At 42.3% G+C, this 22,307-nt stretch overlaps 19 pseudogenes; all 19 read left to right on the forward strand.

Moving 5' to 3' along the window:
- Positions 1-317: 317 nt before the first annotated feature.
- LOC149474538 (5S ribosomal RNA) lies at positions 318-436 on the forward strand (annotated as a pseudogene).
- A 1,075-nt stretch (positions 437-1,511) lies between these two features.
- Positions 1,512-1,630, forward strand: LOC149474539 (5S ribosomal RNA; annotated as a pseudogene).
- A 1,075-nt stretch (positions 1,631-2,705) lies between these two features.
- On the forward strand, positions 2,706-2,824 carry LOC149474540 (5S ribosomal RNA; annotated as a pseudogene).
- Positions 2,825-3,898: 1,074 nt separating this feature from the next.
- On the forward strand, positions 3,899-4,017 carry LOC149474541 (5S ribosomal RNA; annotated as a pseudogene).
- Positions 4,018-5,092: 1,075 nt separating this feature from the next.
- LOC149474542 (5S ribosomal RNA) lies at positions 5,093-5,211 on the forward strand (annotated as a pseudogene).
- Positions 5,212-6,289: 1,078 nt separating this feature from the next.
- Positions 6,290-6,408, forward strand: LOC149474543 (5S ribosomal RNA; annotated as a pseudogene).
- A 1,075-nt stretch (positions 6,409-7,483) lies between these two features.
- LOC149474544 (5S ribosomal RNA) lies at positions 7,484-7,602 on the forward strand (annotated as a pseudogene).
- A 1,075-nt stretch (positions 7,603-8,677) lies between these two features.
- On the forward strand, positions 8,678-8,796 carry LOC149474545 (5S ribosomal RNA; annotated as a pseudogene).
- Positions 8,797-9,871: 1,075 nt separating this feature from the next.
- LOC149474546 (5S ribosomal RNA) lies at positions 9,872-9,990 on the forward strand (annotated as a pseudogene).
- A 1,075-nt stretch (positions 9,991-11,065) lies between these two features.
- On the forward strand, positions 11,066-11,184 carry LOC149474547 (5S ribosomal RNA; annotated as a pseudogene).
- Positions 11,185-12,258: 1,074 nt separating this feature from the next.
- Positions 12,259-12,377, forward strand: LOC149474548 (5S ribosomal RNA; annotated as a pseudogene).
- Positions 12,378-13,452: 1,075 nt separating this feature from the next.
- Positions 13,453-13,571, forward strand: LOC149474549 (5S ribosomal RNA; annotated as a pseudogene).
- Positions 13,572-14,646: 1,075 nt separating this feature from the next.
- LOC149474550 (5S ribosomal RNA) lies at positions 14,647-14,765 on the forward strand (annotated as a pseudogene).
- A 1,075-nt stretch (positions 14,766-15,840) lies between these two features.
- LOC149474551 (5S ribosomal RNA) lies at positions 15,841-15,959 on the forward strand (annotated as a pseudogene).
- Positions 15,960-17,034: 1,075 nt separating this feature from the next.
- LOC149474552 (5S ribosomal RNA) lies at positions 17,035-17,153 on the forward strand (annotated as a pseudogene).
- A 1,075-nt stretch (positions 17,154-18,228) lies between these two features.
- On the forward strand, positions 18,229-18,347 carry LOC149474553 (5S ribosomal RNA; annotated as a pseudogene).
- A 1,076-nt stretch (positions 18,348-19,423) lies between these two features.
- LOC149474554 (5S ribosomal RNA) lies at positions 19,424-19,542 on the forward strand (annotated as a pseudogene).
- Positions 19,543-20,617: 1,075 nt separating this feature from the next.
- On the forward strand, positions 20,618-20,736 carry LOC149474555 (5S ribosomal RNA; annotated as a pseudogene).
- Positions 20,737-21,811: 1,075 nt separating this feature from the next.
- LOC149474556 (5S ribosomal RNA) lies at positions 21,812-21,930 on the forward strand (annotated as a pseudogene).
- Positions 21,931-22,307: the final 377 nt, after the last annotated feature.

A 22,307-nucleotide genomic window follows, 5' to 3' on the forward strand; every position in this document is an offset into this window, starting at 1 on the left:
AGCAGGTGCTGTAGGCTTTTTCTTTTTTAATTATGAGGTTTACCCTTTTACGTTTGACAGAAAACAGGGTCTTCTTACCTGAATACACCAGTTTAGGAGGTTGTTTAGAGTTTATTAATGCTTGAAATCAAATATCATTTTTTATTTCTATTAAATGTAAGATGTTTCTATTATAGCTCAATGTTTGATGGCCATAATAAAGGGATTTCATCATAATTGCCCAGAAGTGTCTTGATAGTACACCGAGTAATTATGTAATGTCTCTTCACTGCTTTTAGTCTGGTTATATTGCACAACTGTACAATGGAGAAGATGTAGCCTACGGCCACACTACCCTGAATGCTCCTGATCTCATCTGATCTCAAAAGCTGAGCAGGGTTAGGCCTGGTTAGTACTTGGATTGGTCAACGCCTGGGAATACCAGGTGCTGTAGGCTTCTTTTCTTAGATTATAAATATTCGGGCAGCACAGTGGCTATATGGGTAGCACGTTGGCCTGGCAGTTCCTGGTTCGTTGGGTCGAAGCCCAGCCATGCCACCACCTGCCTGGAGTTTGCATGTTCTCCCTGTGACTGCGTGGTTTTCCTCCGGGTACTCCGGTTTCCTCCCACACTCCAAAGACATGCTGGTAGGTTAATTGGCTCCTGTCTAAATTGTCCCTAGTATGTGTATATATGAATGTGAGTTAGGAACTTTAGATTGTACGTCCCTTGAGGGTTAGGGACTGATGTGAATGTACAATATAAAGCGCTGCGTAAATTGACGGCGCTATATAAGTACCTGAAATAAATAAATAATGAAGGTATACCCTCTTACAGAGGACCGACAACTGGGCCTTCTTTCCTGAAAGCACCAGTTTCGGAATTTTTAAGAGTAGTTTAAGGCGTGGATACAAATGCCCCTTTTTAATGTATGGTAAATGTAAGATGTTAATATTCCAGCTAAATGTGTGACGGACATAAAGAAGGGATTTCATCATAATTGCCTAGAAGTTTTTATGATAGTGCACCGAGCAGTTATGTAATTCCACTATGTCTTTTCACTGCTCTTGGCCAGGTTGAATTGCACAACTGTGAAATGGAGAAGAAGGTGCCTACGGCCACACCAACCCGAATGCGCCCGATCTGATTTGACCTCGGAAGCTTTGCAGGGTTGGGCCTGGTTAATACTTGGATGGGTTGCCTTCCTTGGATTAGCAGGTGCTGTAGGCTTTTTCTTTTTTAATTATGAGGTTTACCCTTTTACGGTTGACAGAAAACAGGGTCTTCTTACCTGAATACACCAGTTTAGGAGGTTGTTTAGAGTTTATTAATCCATGAAATCAAATATCATTTTTTATTTCTATTAAATGTAAGATGTTTCTATTATAGCTCAATGTTTGATGGCCATAATAAAGGGATTTCATCATAATTGCCCAGAAGTGTCTTTGATAGTACACCGAGTAATTATGTAATGTCTCTTCCCTGCTTTTAGTCTGGTTGTATTGCACAACTGTACAATGGAGAAGATGTAGCCTACGGCCACACTACCCTGAATGCTCCTGATCTCATCTGATCTCAAAAGCTGAGCAGGGTTAGGCCTGGTTAGTACTTGGATTGGTCAACGCCTGGGAATACCAGGTGCTGTAGGCTTCTTTTCTTAGATTATAAATATTCGGGCAGCACAGTGGCTATATGGGTAGCACGTTGGCCTGGCAGTTCCTGGTTCGTTGGGTCGAAGCCCAGCCATGCCACCACCTGCCTGGAGTTTGCATGTTCTCCCTGTGACTGCGTGGTTTTCCTCCGGGTACTCCGGTTTCCTCCCACACTCCAAAGACATGTTGGTAGGTTAATTGGCTCCTGTCTAAATTGTCCCTAGTATGTGTATATATGAATGTGAGTTAGGAACTTTAGATTGTACGTCCCTTGAGGGTTAGGGACTGATGTGAATGTACAATATAAAGCGCTGCGTAAATTGACGGCGCTATATAAGTACCTGAAATAAATAAATAATGAAGGTATACCCTCTTACAGAGGACCGACAACTGGGCCTTCTTTCCTGAAAGCACCAGTTTCGGAATTTTTAAGAGTAGTTTAAGGCGTGGATACAAATGCCCCTTTTTAATGTATGGTAAATGTAAGATGTTAATATTCCAGCTAAATGTGTGACGGACATAAAGAAGGGATTTCATCATAATTGCCTAGAAGTTTTTATGATAGTGCATCGAGCAGTTATGTAATTCCACTATGTCTTTTCACTGCTCTTGGCCAGGTTGAATTGCACAAGTGTGAAATGGAGAAGAAGGTGCCTACGGCCACACCACCCCGAATGCGCCCGATCTGATTTGACCTCGGAAGCTTTGCAGGGTTGGGCCTGGTTAATACTTGGATGGGTTGCCTTCCTTGGATTAGCAGGTGCTGTAGGCTTTTTCTTTTTTAATTATGAGGTTTACCCTTTTACGTTTGACAGAAAACAGGGTCTTCTTACCTGAATACACCAGTTTAGGAGGTTGTTTAGAGTTTATTAATCCTTGAAATCAAATATCATTTTTTATTTCTATTAAATGTAAGATGTTTCTATTATAGCTCAATGTCTGATGGCCATAATAAAGGGATTTCATCATAATTGCCCAGAAGTGTCTTTGATAGTACACCGAGTAATTATGTAATGTCTCTTCCCTGCTTTTAGTCTGGTTGTATTGCACAACTGTACAATGGAGAAGATGTAGCCTACGGCCACACTACCCTGAATGCTCCTGATCTCATCTGATCTCAAAAGCTGAGCAGGGTTAGGCCTGGTTAGTACTTGGATTGGTCAACGCCTGGGAATACCAGGTGCTGTAGGCTTCTTTTCTTAGATTATAAATATTCGGGCAGCACAGTGGCTATATGGGTAGCACGTTGGCCTGGCAGTTCCTGGTTCGTTGGGTCGAAGCCCAGCCATGCCACCACCTGCCTGGAGTTTGCATGTTCTCCCTGTGACTGCGTGGTTTTCCTCCGGGTACTCCGGTTTCCTCCCACACTCCAAAGACATGCTGGTAGGTTAATTGGCTCCTGTCTAAATTGTCCCTAGTATGTGTATATATGAATGTGAGTTAGGAACTTTAGATTGTACGTCCCTTGAGGGTTAGGGACTGATGTGAATGTACAATATAAAGCGCTGCGTAAATTGACGGCGCTATATAAGTACCTGAAATAAATAAATAATGAAGGTATACCCTCTTACAGAGGACCGACAACTGGGCCTTCTGTCCTGAAAGCACCAGTTTCGGAATTTTTAAGAGTAGTTTAAGGTGTGGATACAAATGCCCCTTTTTAATGTATGGTAAATGTAAGATGTTAATATTCCAGCTAAATGTGTGACGGACATAAAGAAGGGATTTCATCATAATTGCCTAGAAGTTTTTATGATAGTGCACCGAGCAGTTATGTAATTCCACTATGTCTTTTCACTGCTCTTGGCCAGGTTGAATTGCACAACTGTGAAATGGAGAAGAAGGTGCCTACGGCCACACCACCCCGAATGCGCCCGATCTGATTTGACCTCGGAAGCTTTGCAGGGTTGGGCCTGGTTAATACTTGGATGGGTTGCCTTCCTTGGATTAGCAGGTGCTGTAGGCTTTTTCTTTTTTAATTATGAGGTTTACCCTTTTACGGTTGACAGAAAACAGGGTCTTCTTACCTGAATACACCAGTTTAGGAGGTTGTTTAGAGTTTATTAATCCATGAAATCAAATATCATTTTTTATTTCTATTAAATGTAAGATGTTTCTATTATAGCTCAATGTTTGATGGCCATAATAAAGAGATTTCATCATAATTGCCCAGAAGTGTCTTTGATAGTACACCGAGTAATTATGTAATGTCTCTTCCCTGCTTTTAGTCTGGTTGTATTGCACAACTGTACAATGGAGAAGTGTAGCCTACGGCCACACTACCCTGAATGCTCCTGATCTCATCTGATCTCAAAAGCTGAGCAGGGTTAGGCCTGGTTAGTACTTGGATTGGTCAACGCCTGGGAATACCAGGTGCTGTAGGCTTCTTTTCTTAGATTATAAATATTCGGGCAGCACAGTGGCTATATGGGTAGCACGTTGGCCTGGCAGTTCCTGGTTCGTTGGGTCGAAGCCCAGCCATGCCACCACCTGCCTGGAGTTTGCATGTTCTCCCTGTGACTGCGTGGTTTTCCTCCGGGTACTCCGGTTTCCTCCCACACTCCAAAGACATGCTGGTAGGTTAATTGGCTCCTGTCTAAATTGTCCCTAGTATGTGTATATATGAATGTGAGTTAGGAACTTTAGATTGTACGTCCCTTGAGGGTTAGAGACTGATGTGAATGTACAATATAAAGCGCTGCGTAAATTGACGGCGTTATATAAGTACCTGAAATAAATAAATAATGAAGGTATACCCTCTTACAGAGGACCGACAACTGGGCCTTCTGTCCTGAAAGCACCAGTTTCGGAATTTTTAAGAGTAGTTTAAGGCGTGGATACAAATGCCCCTTTTTAATGTATGGTAAATGTAAGATGTTAATATTCCAGCTAAATGTGTGACGGACATAAAGAAGGGATTTCATCATAATTGCCTAGAAGTTTTTATGATAGTGCACCGAGCAGTTATGTAATTCCACTATGTCTTTTCACTGCTCTTGGCCAGGTTGAATTGCACAAGTGTGAAATGGAGAAGAAGGTGCCTACGGCCACACCACCCCAAATGCGCCCGATTTGATTTGACCTCGGAAGCTTTGCAGGGTTGGGCCTGGTTAATATTTGGATGGGTTGCCTTCCTTGGATTAGCAGGTGCTGTAGGCTTTTTCTTTTTTAATTATGAGGTTTACCCTTTTACGTTTGACAGAAAACAGGGTCTTCTTACCTGAATACACCAGTTTAGGAGGTTGTTTAGAGTTTATTAATGCTTGAAATCAAATATAATTTTTTATTTCTATTAAATGTAAGATGTTTCTATTATAGCTCAATGTTTGATGGCCATAATAAAGGGATTTCATCATAATTGCCCAGAAGTGTCTTTGATAGTACACCGAGTAATTATGTAATGTCTCTTCACTGCTTTTAGTCTGGTTGTATTGCACAACTGTACAATGGAGAAGATGTAGCCTACGGCCACACTACCCTGAATGCTCCTGATCTCATCTGATCTCAAAAGCTGAGCAGGGTTAGGCCTGGTTAGTACTTGGATTGGTCAACGCCTGGGAATACCAGGTGCTGTAGGCTTCTTTTCTTAGATTATAAATATTCGGGCAGCACAGTGGCTATATGGGTAGCACGTTGGCCTGGCAGTTCCTGGTTCGTTGGGTCGAAGCCCAGCCATGCCACCACCTGCCTGGAGTTTGCATGTTCTCCCTGTGACTGCGTGGTTTTCCTCCGGGTACTCCGGTTTCCTCCCACACTCCAAAGACATGCTGGTAGGTTAATTGGCTCCTGTCTAAATTGTCCCTAGTATGTGTATATATGAATGTGAGTTAGGAACTTTAGATTGTACGTCCCTTGAGGGTTAGGGACTGATGTGAATGTACAATATAAAGCGCTGCGTAAATTGACGGCGCTATATAAGTACCTGAAATAAATAAATAATGAAGGTATACCCTCTTACAGAGGACCGACAACTGGGCCTTCTGTCCTGAAAGCACCAGTTTCGGAATTTTTAAGAGTAGTTTAAGGCGTGGATACAAATGCCCCTTTTTAATGTATGGTAAATGTAAGATGTTAATATTCCAGCTAAATGTGTGACGGACATAAAGAAGGGATTTCATCATAATTGCCTAGAAGTTTTTATGATAGTGCACCGAGCAGTTATGTAATTCCACTATGTCTTTTCACTGCTCTTGGCCAGGTTGAATTGCACAAGTGTGAAATGGAGAAGAAGGTGCCTTCTACGGCCACACCACCCCAAATGCGCCCGATTTGATTTGACCTCGGAAGCTTTGCAGGGTTGGGCCTGGTTAATACTTGGATGGGTTGCCTTCCTTGGATTAGCAGGTGCTGTAGGCTTTTTCTTTTTTAATTATGAGGTTTACCCTTTTACGGTTGACAGAAAACAGGGTCTTCTTACCTGAATACACCAGTTTAGGAGGTTGTTTAGAGTTTATTAATCCATGAAATCAAATATCATTTTTTATTTCTATTAAATGTAAGATGTTTCTATTATAGCTCAATGTTTGATGGCCATAATAAAGGGATTTCATCATAATTGCCCAGAAGTGTCTTTGATAGTACACCGAGTAATTATGTAATGTCTCTTCCCTGCTTTTAGTCTGGTTGTATTGCACAACTGTACAATGGAGAAGATGTAGCCTACGGCCACACTACCCTGAATGCTCCTGATCTCATCTGATCTCAAAAGCTGAGCAGGGTTAGGCCTGGTTAGTACTTGGATTGGTCAACGCCTGGGAATACCAGGTGCTGTAGGCTTCTTTTCTTAGATTATAAATATTCGGGCAGCACAGTGGCTAAATGGTTAGCACGTTGGCCTGGCAGTACTAGGTTCGTTGGGTCGAAGCCCAGCCATGCCACCACCTGCCTGGAGTTTGCATGTTCTCCCTGTGACTGCGTGGTTTTCCTCCGGGTACTCCGGTTTCCTCCCACACTCCAAAGACATGCTGGTAGGTTAATTGGCTCCTGTCTAAATTGTCCCTAGTATGTGTATATATGAATGTGAGTTAGGAACTTTAGATTGTACGTCCCTTGAGGGTTAGGGACTGATGTGAATGTACAATATAAAGCGCTGCGTAAATTGACGGCGCTATATAAGTACCTGAAATAAATAAATAATGAAGGTATACCCTCTTACAGAGGACCGACAACTGGGCCTTCTTTCCTGAAAGCACCAGTTTCGGAATTTTTAAGAGTAGTTTAAGGCGTGGATACAAATGCCCCTTTTTAATGTATGGTAAATGTAAGATGTTAATATTCCAGCTAAATGTGTGACGGACATAAAGAAGGGATTTCATCATAATTGCCTAGAAGTTTTTATGATAGTGCACCGAGCAGTTATGTAATTCCACTATGTCTTTTCACTGCTCTTTGCCAGGTTGAATTGCACAACTGTGAAATGGAGAAGAAGGTGCCTACGGCCACACCACCCCGAATGCACCCGATCTGATTTGACCTCGGAAGCTTTGCAGGGTTGGGCCTGGTTAATACTTGGATGGGTTGCCTTCCTTGGATTAGCAGGTGCTGTAGGCTTTTTCTTTTTTAATTATGAGGTTTACCCTTTTACGTTTGACAGAAAACAGGGTCTTCTTACCTGAATACACCAGTTTAGGAGGTTGTTTAGAGTTTATTAATCCATGAAATCAAATATCATTTTTTATTTCTATTAAATGTAAGATGTTTCTATTATAGCTCAATGTTTGATGGCCATAATAAAGGGATTTCATCATAATTGCCCAGAAGTGTCTTTGATAGTACACCGAGTAATTATGTAATGTCTCTTCCCTGCTTTTAGTCTGGTTGTATTGCACAACTGTACAATGGAGAAGATGTAGCCTACGGCCACACTACCCTGAATGCTCCTGATCTCATCTGATCTCAAAAGCTGAGCAGGGTTAGGCCTGGTTAGTACTTGGATTGGTCAACGCCTGGGAATACCAGGTGCTGTAGGCTTCTTTTCTTAGATTATAAATATTCGGGCAGCACAGTGGCTAAATGGTTAGCACGTTGGCCTGGCAGTACTAGGTTCGTTGGGTCGAAGCCCAGCCATGCCACCACCTGCCTGGAGTTTGCATGTTCTCCCTGTGACTGCGTGGTTTTCCTCCGGGTACTCCGGTTTCCTCCCACACTCCAAAGACATGCTGGTAGGTTAATTGGCTCCTGTCTAAATTGTCCCTAGTATGTGTATATATGAATGTGAGTTAGGAACTTTAGATTGTACGTCCCTTGAGGGTTAGGGACTGATGTGAATGTACAATATAAAGCGCTGCGTAAATTGACGGCGCTATATAAGTACCTGAAATAAATAAATAATGAAGGTATACCCTCTTACAGAGGACCGACAACTGGGCCTTCTTTCCTGAAAGCACCAGTTTCGGAATTTTGAAGAGTAGTTTAAGGCGTGGATACAAATGCCCCTTTTTAATGTATGGTAAATGTAAGATGTTAATATTCCAGCTAAATGTGTGACGGACATAAAGAAGGGATTTCATCATAATTGCCTAGAAGTTTTTATGATAGTGCACCGAGCAGTTATGTAATTCCACTATGTCTTTTCACTGCTCTTGGCCAGGTTGAATTGCACAAGTGTGAAATGGAGAAGAAGGTGCCTACGGCCACACCACCCCGAATGCGCCCGATCTGATTTGACCTCGGAAGCTTTGCAGGGTTGGGCCTGGTTAATACTTGGATGGGTTGCCTTCCTTGGATTAGCAGGTGCTGTAGGCTTTTTCTTTTTTAATTATGAGGTTTACCCTTTTACGGTTGACAGAAAACAGGGTCTTCTTACCTGAATACACCAGTTTAGGAGGTTGTTTAGAGTTTATTAATGCTTGAAATCAAATATCATTTTTTATTTCTATTAAATGTAAGATGTTTCTATTATAGCTCAATGTTTGATGGCCATAATAAAGGGATTTCATCATAATTGCCCAGAAGTGTCTTTGATAGTACACCGAGTAATTATGTAATGTCTCTTCCCTGCTTTTAGTCTGGTTGTATTGCACAACTGTACAATGGAGAAGATGTAGCCTACGGCCACACTACCCTGAATGCTCCTGATCTCATCTGATCTCAAAAGCTGAGCAGGGTTAGGCCTGGTTAGTACTTGGATTGGTCAACGCCTGGGAATACCAGGTGCTGTAGGCTTCTTTTCTTAGATTATAAATATTCGGGCAGCACAGTGGCTATATGGGTAGCACGTTGGCCTGGCAGTTCCTGGTTCGTTGGGTCGAAGCCCAGCCATGCCACCACCTGCCTGGAGTTTGCATGTTCTCCCTGTGACTGCGTGGTTTTGCTCCGGGTACTCCGGTTTCCTCCCACACTCCAAAGACATGCTGGTAGGTTAATTGGCTCCTGTCTAAATTGTCCCTAGTATGTGTATATATGAATGTGAGTTAGGAACTTTAGATTGTGCGTCCCTTGAGGGTTAGGGACTGATGTGAATGTACAATATAAAGCGCTGCGTAAATTGACGGCTCTATATAAGTACCTGAAATAAATAAATAATGAAGGTATACCCTCTTACAGAGGACCGACAACTGGGCCTTCTTTCCTGAAAGCACCAGTTTCGGAATTTTTAAGAGTAGTTTAAGGCGTGGATACAAATGCCCCTTTTTAATGTATGGTAAATGTAAGATGTTAATATTCCAGCTAAATGTGTGACGGACATAAAGAAGGGATTTCATCATAATTGCCTAGAAGTTTTTATGATAGTGCACCGAGCAGTTATGTAATTCCACTATGTCTTTTCACTGCTCTTGGCCAGGTTGAATTGCACAAGTGTGAAATGGAGAAGAAGGTGCCTACGGCCACACCAACCCCAATGCGCCCGATCTGATTTGACCTCGGAAGCTTTGCAGGGTTGGGCCTGGTTAATACTTGGATGGGTTGCCTTCCTTGGATTAGCAGGTGCTGTAGGCTTTTTCTTTTTTAATTATGAGGTTTACCCTTTTACGGTTGACAGAAAACAGGGTCTTCTTACCTGAATACACCAGTTTAGGAGGTTGTTTAGAGTTTATTAATCCATGAAATCAAATATCATTTTTTATTTCTATTAAATGTAAGATGTTTCTATTATAGCTCAATGTTTGATGGCCATAATAAAGGGATTTCATCATAATTGCCCAGAAGTGTCTTTGATAGTACACCGAGTAATTATGTAATGTCTCTTCCCTGCTTTTAGTCTGGTTGTATTGCACAACTGTACAATGGAGAAGATGTAGCCTACGGCCACACTACCCTGAATGCTCCTGATCTCATCTGATCTCAAAAGCTGAGCAGGGTTAGGCCTGGTTAGTACTTGGATTGGTCAACGCCTGGGAATACCAGGTGCTGTAGGCTTCTTTTCTTAGATTATAAATATTCGGGCAGCACAGTGGCTAAATGGTTAGCACGTTGGCCTGGCAGTACTAGGTTCGTTGGGTCGAAGCCCAGCCATGCCACCACCTGCCTGGGGTTTGCATGTTCTCCCTGTGACTGCGTGGTTTTCCTCCGGGTACTCCGGTTTCCTCCCACACTCCAAAGACATGCTGGTAGGTTAATTGGCTCCTGTCTAAATTGTCCCTAGTATGTGTATATATGAATGTGAGTTAGGAACTTTAGATTGTACGTCCCTTGAGGGTTAGGGACTGATGTGAATGTACAATATAAAGCGCTGCGTAAATTGACGGCGCTATATAAGTACCTGAAATAAATAAATAATGAAGGTATACCCTCTTACAGAGGACCGACAACTGGGCCTTCTTTCCTGAAAGCATCAGTTTCGGAATTTTGAAGAGTAGTTTAAGGCATGGATACAAATGCCCATTTTTAATGTATGGTAAATGTAAGATGTTAATATTCCAGCTAAATGTGTGACGGACATAAAGAAGGGATTTCATCATAATTGCCTAGAAGTTTTTATGATAGTGCACCGAGCAGTTATGTAATTCCACTATGTCTTTTCACTGCTCTTGGCCAGGTTGAATTGCACAAGTGTGAAATGGAGAAGAAGGTGCCTACGGCCACACCACCCCGAATGCGCCCGATCTGATTTGACCTCGGAAGCTTTGCAGGGTTGGGCCTGGTTAATACTTGGATGGGTTGCCTTCCTTGGATTAGCAGGTGCTGTAGGCTTTTTCTTTTTTAATTATGAGGTTTACCCTTTTACGGTTGACAGAAAACAGGGTCTTCTTACCTGAATACACCAGTTTAGGAGGTTGTTTAGAGTTTATTAATGCTTGAAATCAAATATCATTTTTTATTTCTATTAAATGTAAGATGTTTCTATTATAGCTCAATGTTTGATGGCCATAATAAAGGGATTTCATCATAATTGCCCAGAAGTGTCTTTGATAGTACACCGAGTAATTATGTAATGTCTCTTCCCTGCTTTTAGTCTGGTTGTATTGCACAACTGTACAATGGAGAAGATGTAGCCTACGGCCACACTACCCTGAATGCTCCTGATCTCATCTGATCTCAAAAGCTGAGCAGGGTTAGGCCTGGATAGTACTTGGATTGGTCAACGCCTGGGAATACCAGGTGCTGTAGGCTTCTTTTCTTAGATTATAAATATTCGGGCAGCACAGTGGTAAATGGTTAGCACGTTGGCCTGGCAGTACTAGGTTCGTTGGGTCGAAGCCCAGCCATGCCACCACCTGCCTGGAGTTTGCATGTTCTCCCTGTGACTGCGTGGTTTTCCTCCGGGTACTCCGGTTTCCTCCCACACTCCAAAGACATGCTGGTAGGTTAATTGGCTCCTGTCTAAATTGTCCCTAGTATGTGTATATTTGAATGTGAGTTAGGAACTTTAGATTGTACGTTCCTTGAGGGTTAGGGACTGATGTGAATGTACAATATAAAGCGCTGCGTAAATTGACGGCGCTATATAAGTACCTGAAATAAATAAATAATGAAGGTATACCCTCTTACAGAGGACCGACAACTGGGCCTTCTTTCCTGAAAGCACCAGTTTCGGAATTTTTAAGAGTAGTTTAAGGCGTGGATACAAATGCCCCTTTTTAATGTATGGTAAATGTAAGATGTTAATATTCCAGCTAAATGTGTGACGGACATAAAGAAGGGATTTCATCATAATTGCCTAGAAGTTTTTATGATAGTGCACCGAGCAGTTATGTAATTCCACTATGTCTTTTCACTGCTCTTGGCCAGGTTGAATTGCACAACTGTGAAATGGAGAAGAAGGTGCCTACGGCCACACCAACCCCAATGCGCCCGATCTGATTTGACCTCGGAAGCTTTGCAGGGTTGGGCCTGGTTAATACTTGGATGGGTTGCCTTCCTTGGATTAGCAGGTGCTGTAGGCTTTTTCTTTTTTAATTATGAGGTTTACCCTTTTACGGTTGACAGAAAACAGGGTCTTCTTACCTGAATACACCAGTTTAGGAGGTTGTTTAGAGTTTATTAATCCATGAAATCAAATATCATTTTTTATTTCTATTAAATGTAAGATGTTTCTATTATAGCTCAATGTTTGATGGCCATAATAAAGGGATTTCATCATAATTGCCCAGAAGTGTCTTTGATAGTACACCGAGTAATTATGTAATGTCTCTTCCCTGCTTTTAGTCTGGTTGTATTGCACAACTGTACAATGGAGAAGATGTAGCCTACGGCCACACTACCCTGAATGCTCCTGATCTCATCTGATCTCAAAAGCTGAGCAGGGTTAGGCCTGGTTAGTACTTGGATTGGTCAACGCCTGGGAATACCAGGTGCTGTAGGCTTCTTTTCTTAGATTATAAATATTCGGGCAGCACAGTGGCTAAATGGTTAGCACGTTGGCCTGGCAGTACTAGGTTCGTTGGGTCGAAGCCCAGCCATGCCACCACCTGCCTGGAGTTTGCATGTTCTCCCTGTGACTGCGTGGTTTTCCTCCGGGTACTCCGGTTTCCTCCCACACTCCAAAGACATGCTGGTAGGTTAATTGGCTCCTGTCTAAATTGTCCCTAGTATGTGTATATATGAATGTGAGTTAGGAACTTTAGATTGTACGTCCCTTGAGGGTTAGGGACTAATGTGAATGTACAATATAAAGCGCTGCGTAAATTGACGGCGCTATATAAGTACCTGAAATAAATAAATAATGAAGGTATACCCTCTTACAGAGGACCGACAACTGGGCCTTCTTTCCTGAAAGCACCAGTTTCGGAATTTTTAAGAGTAGTTTAAGGCGTGGATACAAATGCCCCTTTTTAATGTATGGTAAATGTAAGATGTTAATATTCCAGCTAAATGTGTGACGGACATAAAGAAGGGATTTCATCATAATTGCCTAGAAGTTTTTATGATAGTGCACCGAGCAGTTATGTAATTCCACTATGTCTTTTCACTGCTCTTGGCCAGGTTGAATTGCACAAGTGTGAAATGGAGAAGAAGGTGCCTACGGCCACACCACCCCGAATGCGCCCGATCTGATTTGACCTCGGAAGCTTTGCAGGGTTGGGCCTGGTTAATACTTGGATGGGTTGCCTTCCTTGGATTAGCAGGTGCTGTAGGCTTTTTCTTTTTTAATTATGAGGTTTACCCTTTTACGTTTGACAGAAAACAGGGTCTTCTTACCTGAATTCACCAGTTTAGGAGGTTGTTTAGAGTTTATTAATGCTTGAAATCAAATATCATTTTTTATTTCTAATAAATGTAAGATGTTTCTATTATAGCTCAATGTTTGATGGCCATAATAAAGGGATTTCATCATAATTGCCCAGAAGTGTCTTTGATAGTACACCGAGTAATTATGTAATGTCTCTTCACTGCTTTTAGTCTGGTTGTATTGCACAACTGTACAATGGAGAAGATGTAGCCTACGGCCACACTACCCTGAATGCTCCTGATCTCATCTGATCTCAAAAGCTGAGCAGGGTTAAGCCTGGTTAGTACTTGGATTGGTCAACGCCTGGGAATACCAGGTGCTGTAGGCTTCTTTTCTTAGATTATAAATATTCGGGCAGCACAGTGGCTAAATGGTTAGCACGTTGGCCTGGCAGTACTAGGTTCGTTGGGTCGAAGCCCAGCCATGCCACCACCTGCCTGGAGTTTGCATGTTCTCCCTGTGACTGCGTGGTTTTCCTCCGGGTACTCCGGTTTCCTCCCACACTCCAAAGACATGCTGGTAGGTTAATTGGCTCCTGTCTAAATTGTCCCTAGTATGTGTATATATGAATGTGAGTTAGGAACTTTAGATTGTACGTCCCTTGAGGGTTAGGGACTGATGTGAATGTACAATATAAAGCGCTGCGTAAATTGACGGCGCTATATAAGTACCTGAAATAAATAAATAATGAAGGTATACCCTCTTACAGAGGACCGACAACTGGGCCTTCTTTCCTGAAAGCACCAGTTTCGGAATTTTGAAGAGTAGTTTAAGGCGTGGATACAAATGCCCCTTTTTAATGTATGGTAAATGTAAGATGTTAATATTCCAGCTAAATGTGTGACGGACATAAAGAAGGGATTTCATCATAATTGCCTAGAAGTTTTTATGATAGTGCACCGAGCAGTTATGTAATTCCACTATGTCTTTTCACTGCTCTTGGCCAGGTTGAATTGCACAAGTGTGAAATGGAGAAGAAGGTGCCTACGGCCACACCACCCCGAATGCGCCCGATCTGATTTGACCTCGGAAGCTTTGCAGGGTTGGGCCTGGTTAATACTTGGATGGGTTGCCTTCCTTGGATTAGCAGGTGCTGTAGGCTTTTTCTTTTTTAATTATGAGGTTTACCCTTTTACGGTTGACAGAAAACAGGGTCTTCTTACCTGAATTCACCAGTTTAGGAGGTTGTTTAGAGTTTATTAATGCTTGAAATCAAATATCATTTTTTATTTCTAATAAATGTAAGATGTTTCTATTATAGCTCAATGTTTGATGGCCATAATAAAGGGATTTCATCATAATTGCCCAGAAGTGTCTTTGATAGTACACCGAGTAATTATGTAATGTCTCTTCACTGCTTTTAGTCTGGTTGTATTGCACAACTGTACAATGGAGAAGATGTAGCCTACGGCCACACTACCCTGAATGCTCCTGATCTCATCTGATCTCAAAAGCTGAGCAGGGTTAGGCCTGGTTAGTACTTGGATTGGTCAACGCCTGGGAATACCAGGTGCTGTAGGCTTCTTTTCTTAGATTATAAATATTCGGGCAGCACAGTGGCTAAATGGTTAGCACGTTGGCCTGGCAGTACTAGGTTCGTTGGGTCGAAGCCCAGCCATGCCACCACCTGCCTGGAGTTTGCATGTTCTCCCTGTGACTGCGTGGTTTTCCTCCGGGTACTCCGGTTTCCTCCCACACTCCAAAGACATGCTGGTAGGTTAATTGGCTCCTGTCTAAATTGTCCCTAGTATGTGTATATATGAATGTGAGTTAGGAACTTTAGATTGTGCGTCCCTTGAGGGTTAGGGACTGATGTGAATGTACAATATAAAGCGCTGCGTAAATTGACGGCTCTATATAAGTACCTGAAATAAATAAATAATGAAGGTATACCCTCTTACAGAGGACCGACAACTGGGCCTTCTTTCCTGAAAGCACCAGTTTCGGAATTTTTAAGAGTAGTTTAAGGCGTGGATACAAATGCCCCTTTTTAATGTATGGTAAATGTAAGATGTTAATATTCCAGCTAAATGTGTGACGGACATAAAGAAGGGATTTCATCATAATTGCCTAGAAGTTTTTATGATAGTGCACCGAGCAGTTATGTAATTCCACTATGTCTTTTCACTGCTCTTGGCCAGGTTGAATTGCACAACTGTGAAATGGAGAAGAAGGTGCCTACGGCCACACCAACCCGAATGCGCCCGATCTGATTTGACCTCGGAAGCTTTGCAGGGTTGGGCCTGGTTAATACTTGGATGGGTTGCCTTCCTTGGATTAGCAGGTGCTGTAGGCTTTTTCTTTTTTAATTATGAGGTTTACCCTTTTACGGTTGACAGAAAACAGGGTCTTCTTACCTGAATACACCAGTTTAGGAGGTTGTTTAGAGTTTATTAATCCATGAAATCAAATATCATTTTTTATTTCTATTAAATGTAAGATGTTTCTATTATAGCTCAATGTTTGATGGCCATAATAAAGGGATTTCATCATAATTGCCCAGAAGTGTCTTTGATAGTACACCGAGTAATTATGTAATGTCTCTTCACTGCTTTTAGTCTGGTTGTATTGCACAACTGTACAATGGAGAAGATGTAGCCTACGGCCACACTACCCTGAATGCTCCTGATCTCATCTGATCTCAAAAGCTGAGCAGGGTTAGGCCTGGTTAGTACTTGGATTGGTCAACGCCTGGGAATACCAGGTGCTGTAGGCTTCTTTTCTTAGATTATAAATATTCGGGCAGCACAGTGGCTAAATGGTTAGCACGTTGGCCTGGCAGTACTAGGTTCGTTGGGTCGAAGCCCAGCCATGCCACCACCTGCCTGGAGTTTGCATGTTCTCCCTGTGACTGCGTGGTTTTCCTCCGGGTACTCCGGTTTCCTCCCACCCTCCAAAGACATGCTGGTAGGTTAATTGGCTCCTGTCTAAATTGTCCCTAGTATGTGTATATTTGAATGTGAGTTAGGAACTTTAGATTGTACGTCCCTTGAGGGTTAGGGACTGATGTGAATGTACAATATAAAGCGCTGCGTAAATTGACGGCGCTATATAAGTACCTGAAATAAATAAATAATGAAGGTATACCCTCTTACAGAGGACCGACAACTGGGCCTTCTTTCCTGAAAGCACCAGTTTCGGAATTTTTAAGAGTAGTTTAAGGCGTGGATACAAATGCCCCTTTTTAATGTATGGTAAATGTAAGATGTTAATATTCCAGCTAAATGTGTGACGGACATAAAGAAGGGATTTCATCATAATTGCCTAGAAGTTTTTATGATAGTGCACCGAGCAGTTATGTAATTCCACTATGTCTTTTCACTGCTCTTGGCCAGGTTGAATTGCACAACTGTGAAATGGAGAAGAAGGTGCCTACGGCCACACCAACCCCAATGCGCCCGATCTGATTTGACCTCGGAAGCTTTGCAGGGTTGGGCCTGGTTAATACTTGGATGGGTTGCCTTCCTTGGATTAGCAGGTGCTGTAGGCTTTTTCTTTTTTAATTATGAGGTTTACCCTTTTACGGTTGACAGAAAACAGGGTCTTCTTACCTGAATACACCAGTTTAGGAGGTTGTTTAGAGTTTATTAATCCATGAAATCAAATATCATTTTTTATTTCTATTAAATGTAAGATGTTTCTATTATAGCTCAATGTTTGATGGCCATAATAAAGGGATTTCATCATAATTGCCCAGAAGTGTCTTTGATAGTACACCGAGTAATTATGTAATGTCTCTTCCCTGCTTTTAGTCTGGTTGTATTGCACAACTGTACAATGGAGAAGATGTAGCCTACGGCTACACTACCCTGAATGCTCCTGATCTCATCTGATCTCAAAAGCTGAGCAGGGTTAGGCCTGGTTAGTACTTGGATTGGTCAACGCCTGGGAATACCAGGTGCTGTAGGCTTCTTTTCTTAGATTATAAATATTCGGGCAGCACAGTGGCTAAATGGTTAGCACGTTGGCCTGGCAATACTAGGTTCGTTGGGTCGAAGCCCAGCCATGCCACCACCTGCCTGGGGTTTGCATGTTCTCCCTGTGACTGCGTGGTTTTCCTCCGGGTACTCCGGTTTCCTCCCACACTCCAAAGACATGCTGGTAGGTTAATTGGCTCCTGTCTAAATTGTCCCTAGTATGTGTATATATGAATGTGAGTTAGGAACTTTAGATTGTACGTCCCTTGAGGGTTAGGGACTGATGTGAATGTACAATATAAAGCGCTGCGTAAATTGACGGCGCTATATAAGTACCTGAAATAAATAAATAATGAAGGTATACCCTCTTACAGAGGACCGACAACTGGGCCTTCTTTCCTGAAAGCATCAGTTTCGGAATTTTGAAGAGTAGTTTAAGGCATGGATACAAATGCCCCTTTTTAATGTATGGTAAATGTAAGATGTTAATATTCCAGCTAAATGTGTGACGGACATAAAGAAGGGATTTCATCATAATTGCCTAGAAGTTTTTATGATAGTGCACCGAGCAGTTATGTAATTCCACTATGTCTTTTCACTGCTCTTGGCCAGGTTGAATTGCACAAGTGTGAAATGGAGAAGAAGGTGCCTACGGCCACACCACCCCGAATGCGCCCGATCTGATTTGACCTCGGAAGCTTTGCAGGGTTGGGCCTGGTTAATACTTGGATGGGTTGCCTTCCTTGGATTAGCAGGTGCTGTAGGCTTTTTCTTCTTTAATTATGAGGTTTACCCTTTTACGGTTGACAGAAAACAGGGTCTTCTTACCTGAATACACCAGTTTAGGAGGTTGTTTAGAGTTTATTAATGCTTGAAATCAAATATCATTTTTTATTTCTATTAAATGTAAGATGTTTCTATTATAGCTCAATGTTTGATGGCCATAATAAAGGGATTTCATCATAATTGCCCAGAAGTGTCTTTGATAGTACACCGAGTAATTATGTAATGTCTCTTCCCTGCTTTTAGTCTGGTTGTATTGCACAACTGTACAATGGAGAAGATGTAGCCTACGGCCACACTACCCTGAATGCTCCTGATCTCATCTGATCTCAAAAGCTGAGCAGGGTTAGGCCTGGTTAGTACTTGGATTGGTCAACGCCTGGGAATACCAGGTGCTGTAGGCTTCTTTTCTTAGATTATAAATATTCGGGCAGCACAGTGGCTATATGGGTAGCACGTTGGCCTGGCAGTTCCTGGTTCGTTGGGTCGAAGCCCAGCCATGCCACCACCTGCCTGGAGTTTGCATGTTCTCCCTGTGACTGCGTGGTTTTCCTCCGGGTACTCCGGTTTCCTCCCACACTCCAAAGACATGCTGGTAGGTTAATTGGCTCCTGTCTAAATTGTCCCTAGTATGTGTATATATGAATGTGAGTTAGGAACTTTAGATTGTACGTCCCTTGAGGGTTAGGGACTGATGTGAATGTACAATATAAAGCGCTGCGTAAATTGACGGCGCTATATAAGTACCTGAAATAAATAAATAATGAAGGTAATACCCTCTTACAGAGGACCGACAACTGGGCCTTCTTTCCTGAAAGCACCAGTTTTGGAATTTTTAAGAGTAGTTTAAGGCATGGATACAAATGCCCCTTTTTAATGTATGGTAAATGTAAGATGTTAATATTCCAGCTAAATGTGTGACGGACATAAAGAAGGGATTTCATCATAATTGCCTAGAAGTTTTTATGATAGTGCACCGAGCAGTTATGTAATTCCACTATGTCTTTTCACTGCTCTTGGCCAGGTTGAATTGCACAAGTGTGAAATGGAGAAGAAGGTGCCTACGGCCACACCAACCCCAATGCGCCCGATCTGATTTGACCTCGGAAGCTTTGCAGGGTTGGGCCTGGTTAATACTTGGATGGGTTGCCTTCCTTGGATTAGCAGGTGCTGTAGGCTTTTTCTTTTTTAATTATGAGGTTTACCCTTTTACGGTTGACAGAAAACAGGGTCTTCTTACCTGAATACACCAGTTTAGGAGGTTGTTTAGAGTTTATTAATCCATGAAATCAAATATCATTTTTTATTTCTATTAAATGTAAGATGTTTCTATTATAGCTCAATGTTTGATGGCCATAATAAAGGGATTTCATCATAATTGCCCAGAAGTGTCTTTGATAGTACACCGAGTAATTATGTAATGTCTCTTCCCTGCTTTTAGTCTGGTTGTATTGCACAACTGTACAATGGAGAAGATGTAGCCTACGGCCACACTACCCTGAATGCTCCTGATCTCATCTGATCTCAAAAGCTGAGCAGGGTTAGGCCTGGTTAGTACTTGGATTGGTCAACGCCTGGGAATACCAGGTGCTGTAGGCTTCTTTTCTTAGATTATAAATATTCGGGCAGCACAGTGGCTAAATGGTTAGCACGTTGGCCTGGCAGTACTAGGTTCGTTGGGTCGAAGCCCAGCCATGCCACCACCTGCCTGGAGTTTGCATGTTCTCCCTGTGACTGCGTGGTTTTCCTCCGGGTACTCCGGTTTCCTCCCACACTCCAAAGACATGCTGGTAGGTTAATTGGCTCCTGTCTAAATTGTCCCTAGTATGTGTATATATGAATGTGAGTTAGGAACTTTAGATTGTACGTCCCTTGAGGGTTAGGGACTGATGTGAATGTACAATATAAAGCGCTGCGTAAATTGACGGCGCTATGTAAGTACCTGAAATAAATAAATAATGAAGGTATACCCTCTTACAGAGGACCGACAACTGGGCCTTCTTTCCTGAAAGCACCAGTTTCGGAATTTTGAAGAGTAGTTTAAGGCGTGGATACAAATGCCCCTTTTTAATGTATGGTAAATGTAAGATGTTAATATTCCAGCTAAATGTGTGACGGACATAAAGAAGGGATTTCATCATAATTGCCTAGAAGTTTTTATGATAGTGCACCGAGCAGTTATGTAATTCCACTATGTCTTTTCACTGCTCTTGGCCAGGTTGAATTGCACAAGTGTGAAATGGAGAAGAAGGTGCCTACGGCCACACCACCCCGAATGCGCCCGATCTGATTTGACCTCGGAAGCTTTGCAGGGTTGGGCCTGGTTAATACTTGGATGGGTTGCCTTCCTTGGATTAGCAGGTGCTGTAGGCTTTTTCTTTTTTAATTATGAGGTTTACCCTTTTACGGTTGACAGAAAACAGGGTCTTCTTACCTGAATACACCAGTTTAGGAGGTTGTTTAGAGTTTATTAATGCTTGAAATCAAATATCATTTTTTATTTCTATTAAATGTAAGATGTTTCTATTATAGCTCAATGTTTGATGGCCATAATAAAGGGATTTCATCATAATTGCCCAGAAGTGTCTTTGATAGTACACCGAGTAATTATGTAATGTCTCTTCCCTGCTTTTAGTCTGGTTGTATTGCACAACTGTACAATGGAGAAGATGTAGCCTACGACCACACTACCCTGAATGCTCCTGATCTCATCTGATCTCAAAAGCTGAGCAGGGTTAGGCCTGGTTAGTACTTGGATTGGTCAACGCCTGGGAATACCAGGTGCTGTAGGCTTCTTTTCTTAGATTATAAATATTCGGGCAGCACAGTGGCTATATGGGTAGCACGTTGGCCTGGCAGTTCCTGGTTCGTTGGGTCGAAGCCCAGCCATGCCACCACCTGCCTGGAGTTTGCATGTTCTCCCTGTGACTGCGTGGTTTTCCTCCGGGTACTCCGGTTTCCTCCCACACTCCAAAGACATGCTGGTAGGTTAATTGGCTCCTGTCTAAATTGTCCCTAGTATGTGTATATATGAATGTGAGTTAGGAACTTTAGATTGTACGTCCCTTGAGGGTTAGGGACTGATGTGAATGTACAATATAAAGCGCTGCGTAAATTGACGGCGCTATATAAGTACCTGAAATAAATAAATAATGAAGGTATACCCTCTTACAGAGGACCGACAACTGGGCCTTCTTTCCTGAAAGCACCAGTTTCGGAATTTTGAAGAGTAGTTTAAGGCGTGGATACAAATGCCCCTTTTTAATGTATGGTAAATGTAAGATGTTAATATTCCAGCTAAATGTGTGACGGACATAAAGAAGGGATTTCATCATAATTGCCTAGAAGTTTTTATGATAGTGCACCGAGCAGTTATGTAATTCCACTATGTCTTTTCACTGCTCTTGGCCAGGTTGAATTGCACAAGTGTGAAATGGAGAAGAAGGTGCCTACGGCCACACCACCCCGAATGCGCCCGATCTGATTTGACCTCGGAAGCTTTGCAGGGTTGGGCCTGGTTAATACTTGGATGGGTTGCCTTCCTTGGATTAGCAGGTGCTGTAGGCTTTTTCTTTTTTAATTATGAGGTTTACCCTTTTACGGTTGACAGAAAACAGGGTCTTCTTACCTGAATACACCAGTTTAGGAGGTTGTTTAGAGTTTATTAATCCATGAAATCAAATATCATTTTTTATTTCTATTAAATGTAAGATGTTTCTATTATAGCTCAATGTTTGATGGCCATAATAAAGGGATTTCATCATAATTGCCCAGAAGTGTCTTTGATAGTACACCGAGTAATTATGTAATGTCTCTTCCCTGCTTTTAGTCTGGTTGTATTGCACAACTGTACAATGGAGAAGATGTAGCCTACGGCCACACTACCCTGAATGCTCCTGATCTCATCTGATCTCAAAAGCTGAGCAGGGTTAGGCCTGGTTAGTACTTGGATTGGTCAACGCCTGGGAATACCAGGTGCTGTAGGCTTCTTTTCTTAGATTATAAATATTCGGGCAGCACAGTGGCTAAATGGTTAGCACGTTGGCCTGGCAGTACTAGGTTCGTTGGGTCGAAGCCCAGCCATGCCACCACCTGCCTGGAGTTTGCATGTTCTCCCTGTGACTGCGTGGTTTTCCTCCGGGTACTCCGGTTTCCTCCCACACTCCAAAGACATGCTGGTAGGTTAATTGGCTCCTGTCTAAATTGTCCCTAGTATGTGTATATTTGAATGTGAGTTAGGAACTTTAGATTGTACGTCCCTTGAGGGTTAGGGACTGATGTGAATGTACAATATAAAGCGCTGCGTAAATTGACGGCGCTATATAAGTACCTGAAATAAATAAATAATGAAGGTATACCCTCTT

Source organism: Staurois parvus, unplaced genomic scaffold, assembly GCF_062004578.1.
Source record: "Staurois parvus isolate SC_StPar_1 unplaced genomic scaffold, SC_StPar_1.0 ptg000004l, whole genome shotgun sequence".
Lineage (NCBI taxonomy): Eukaryota > Metazoa > Chordata > Amphibia > Anura > Ranidae > Staurois > Staurois parvus.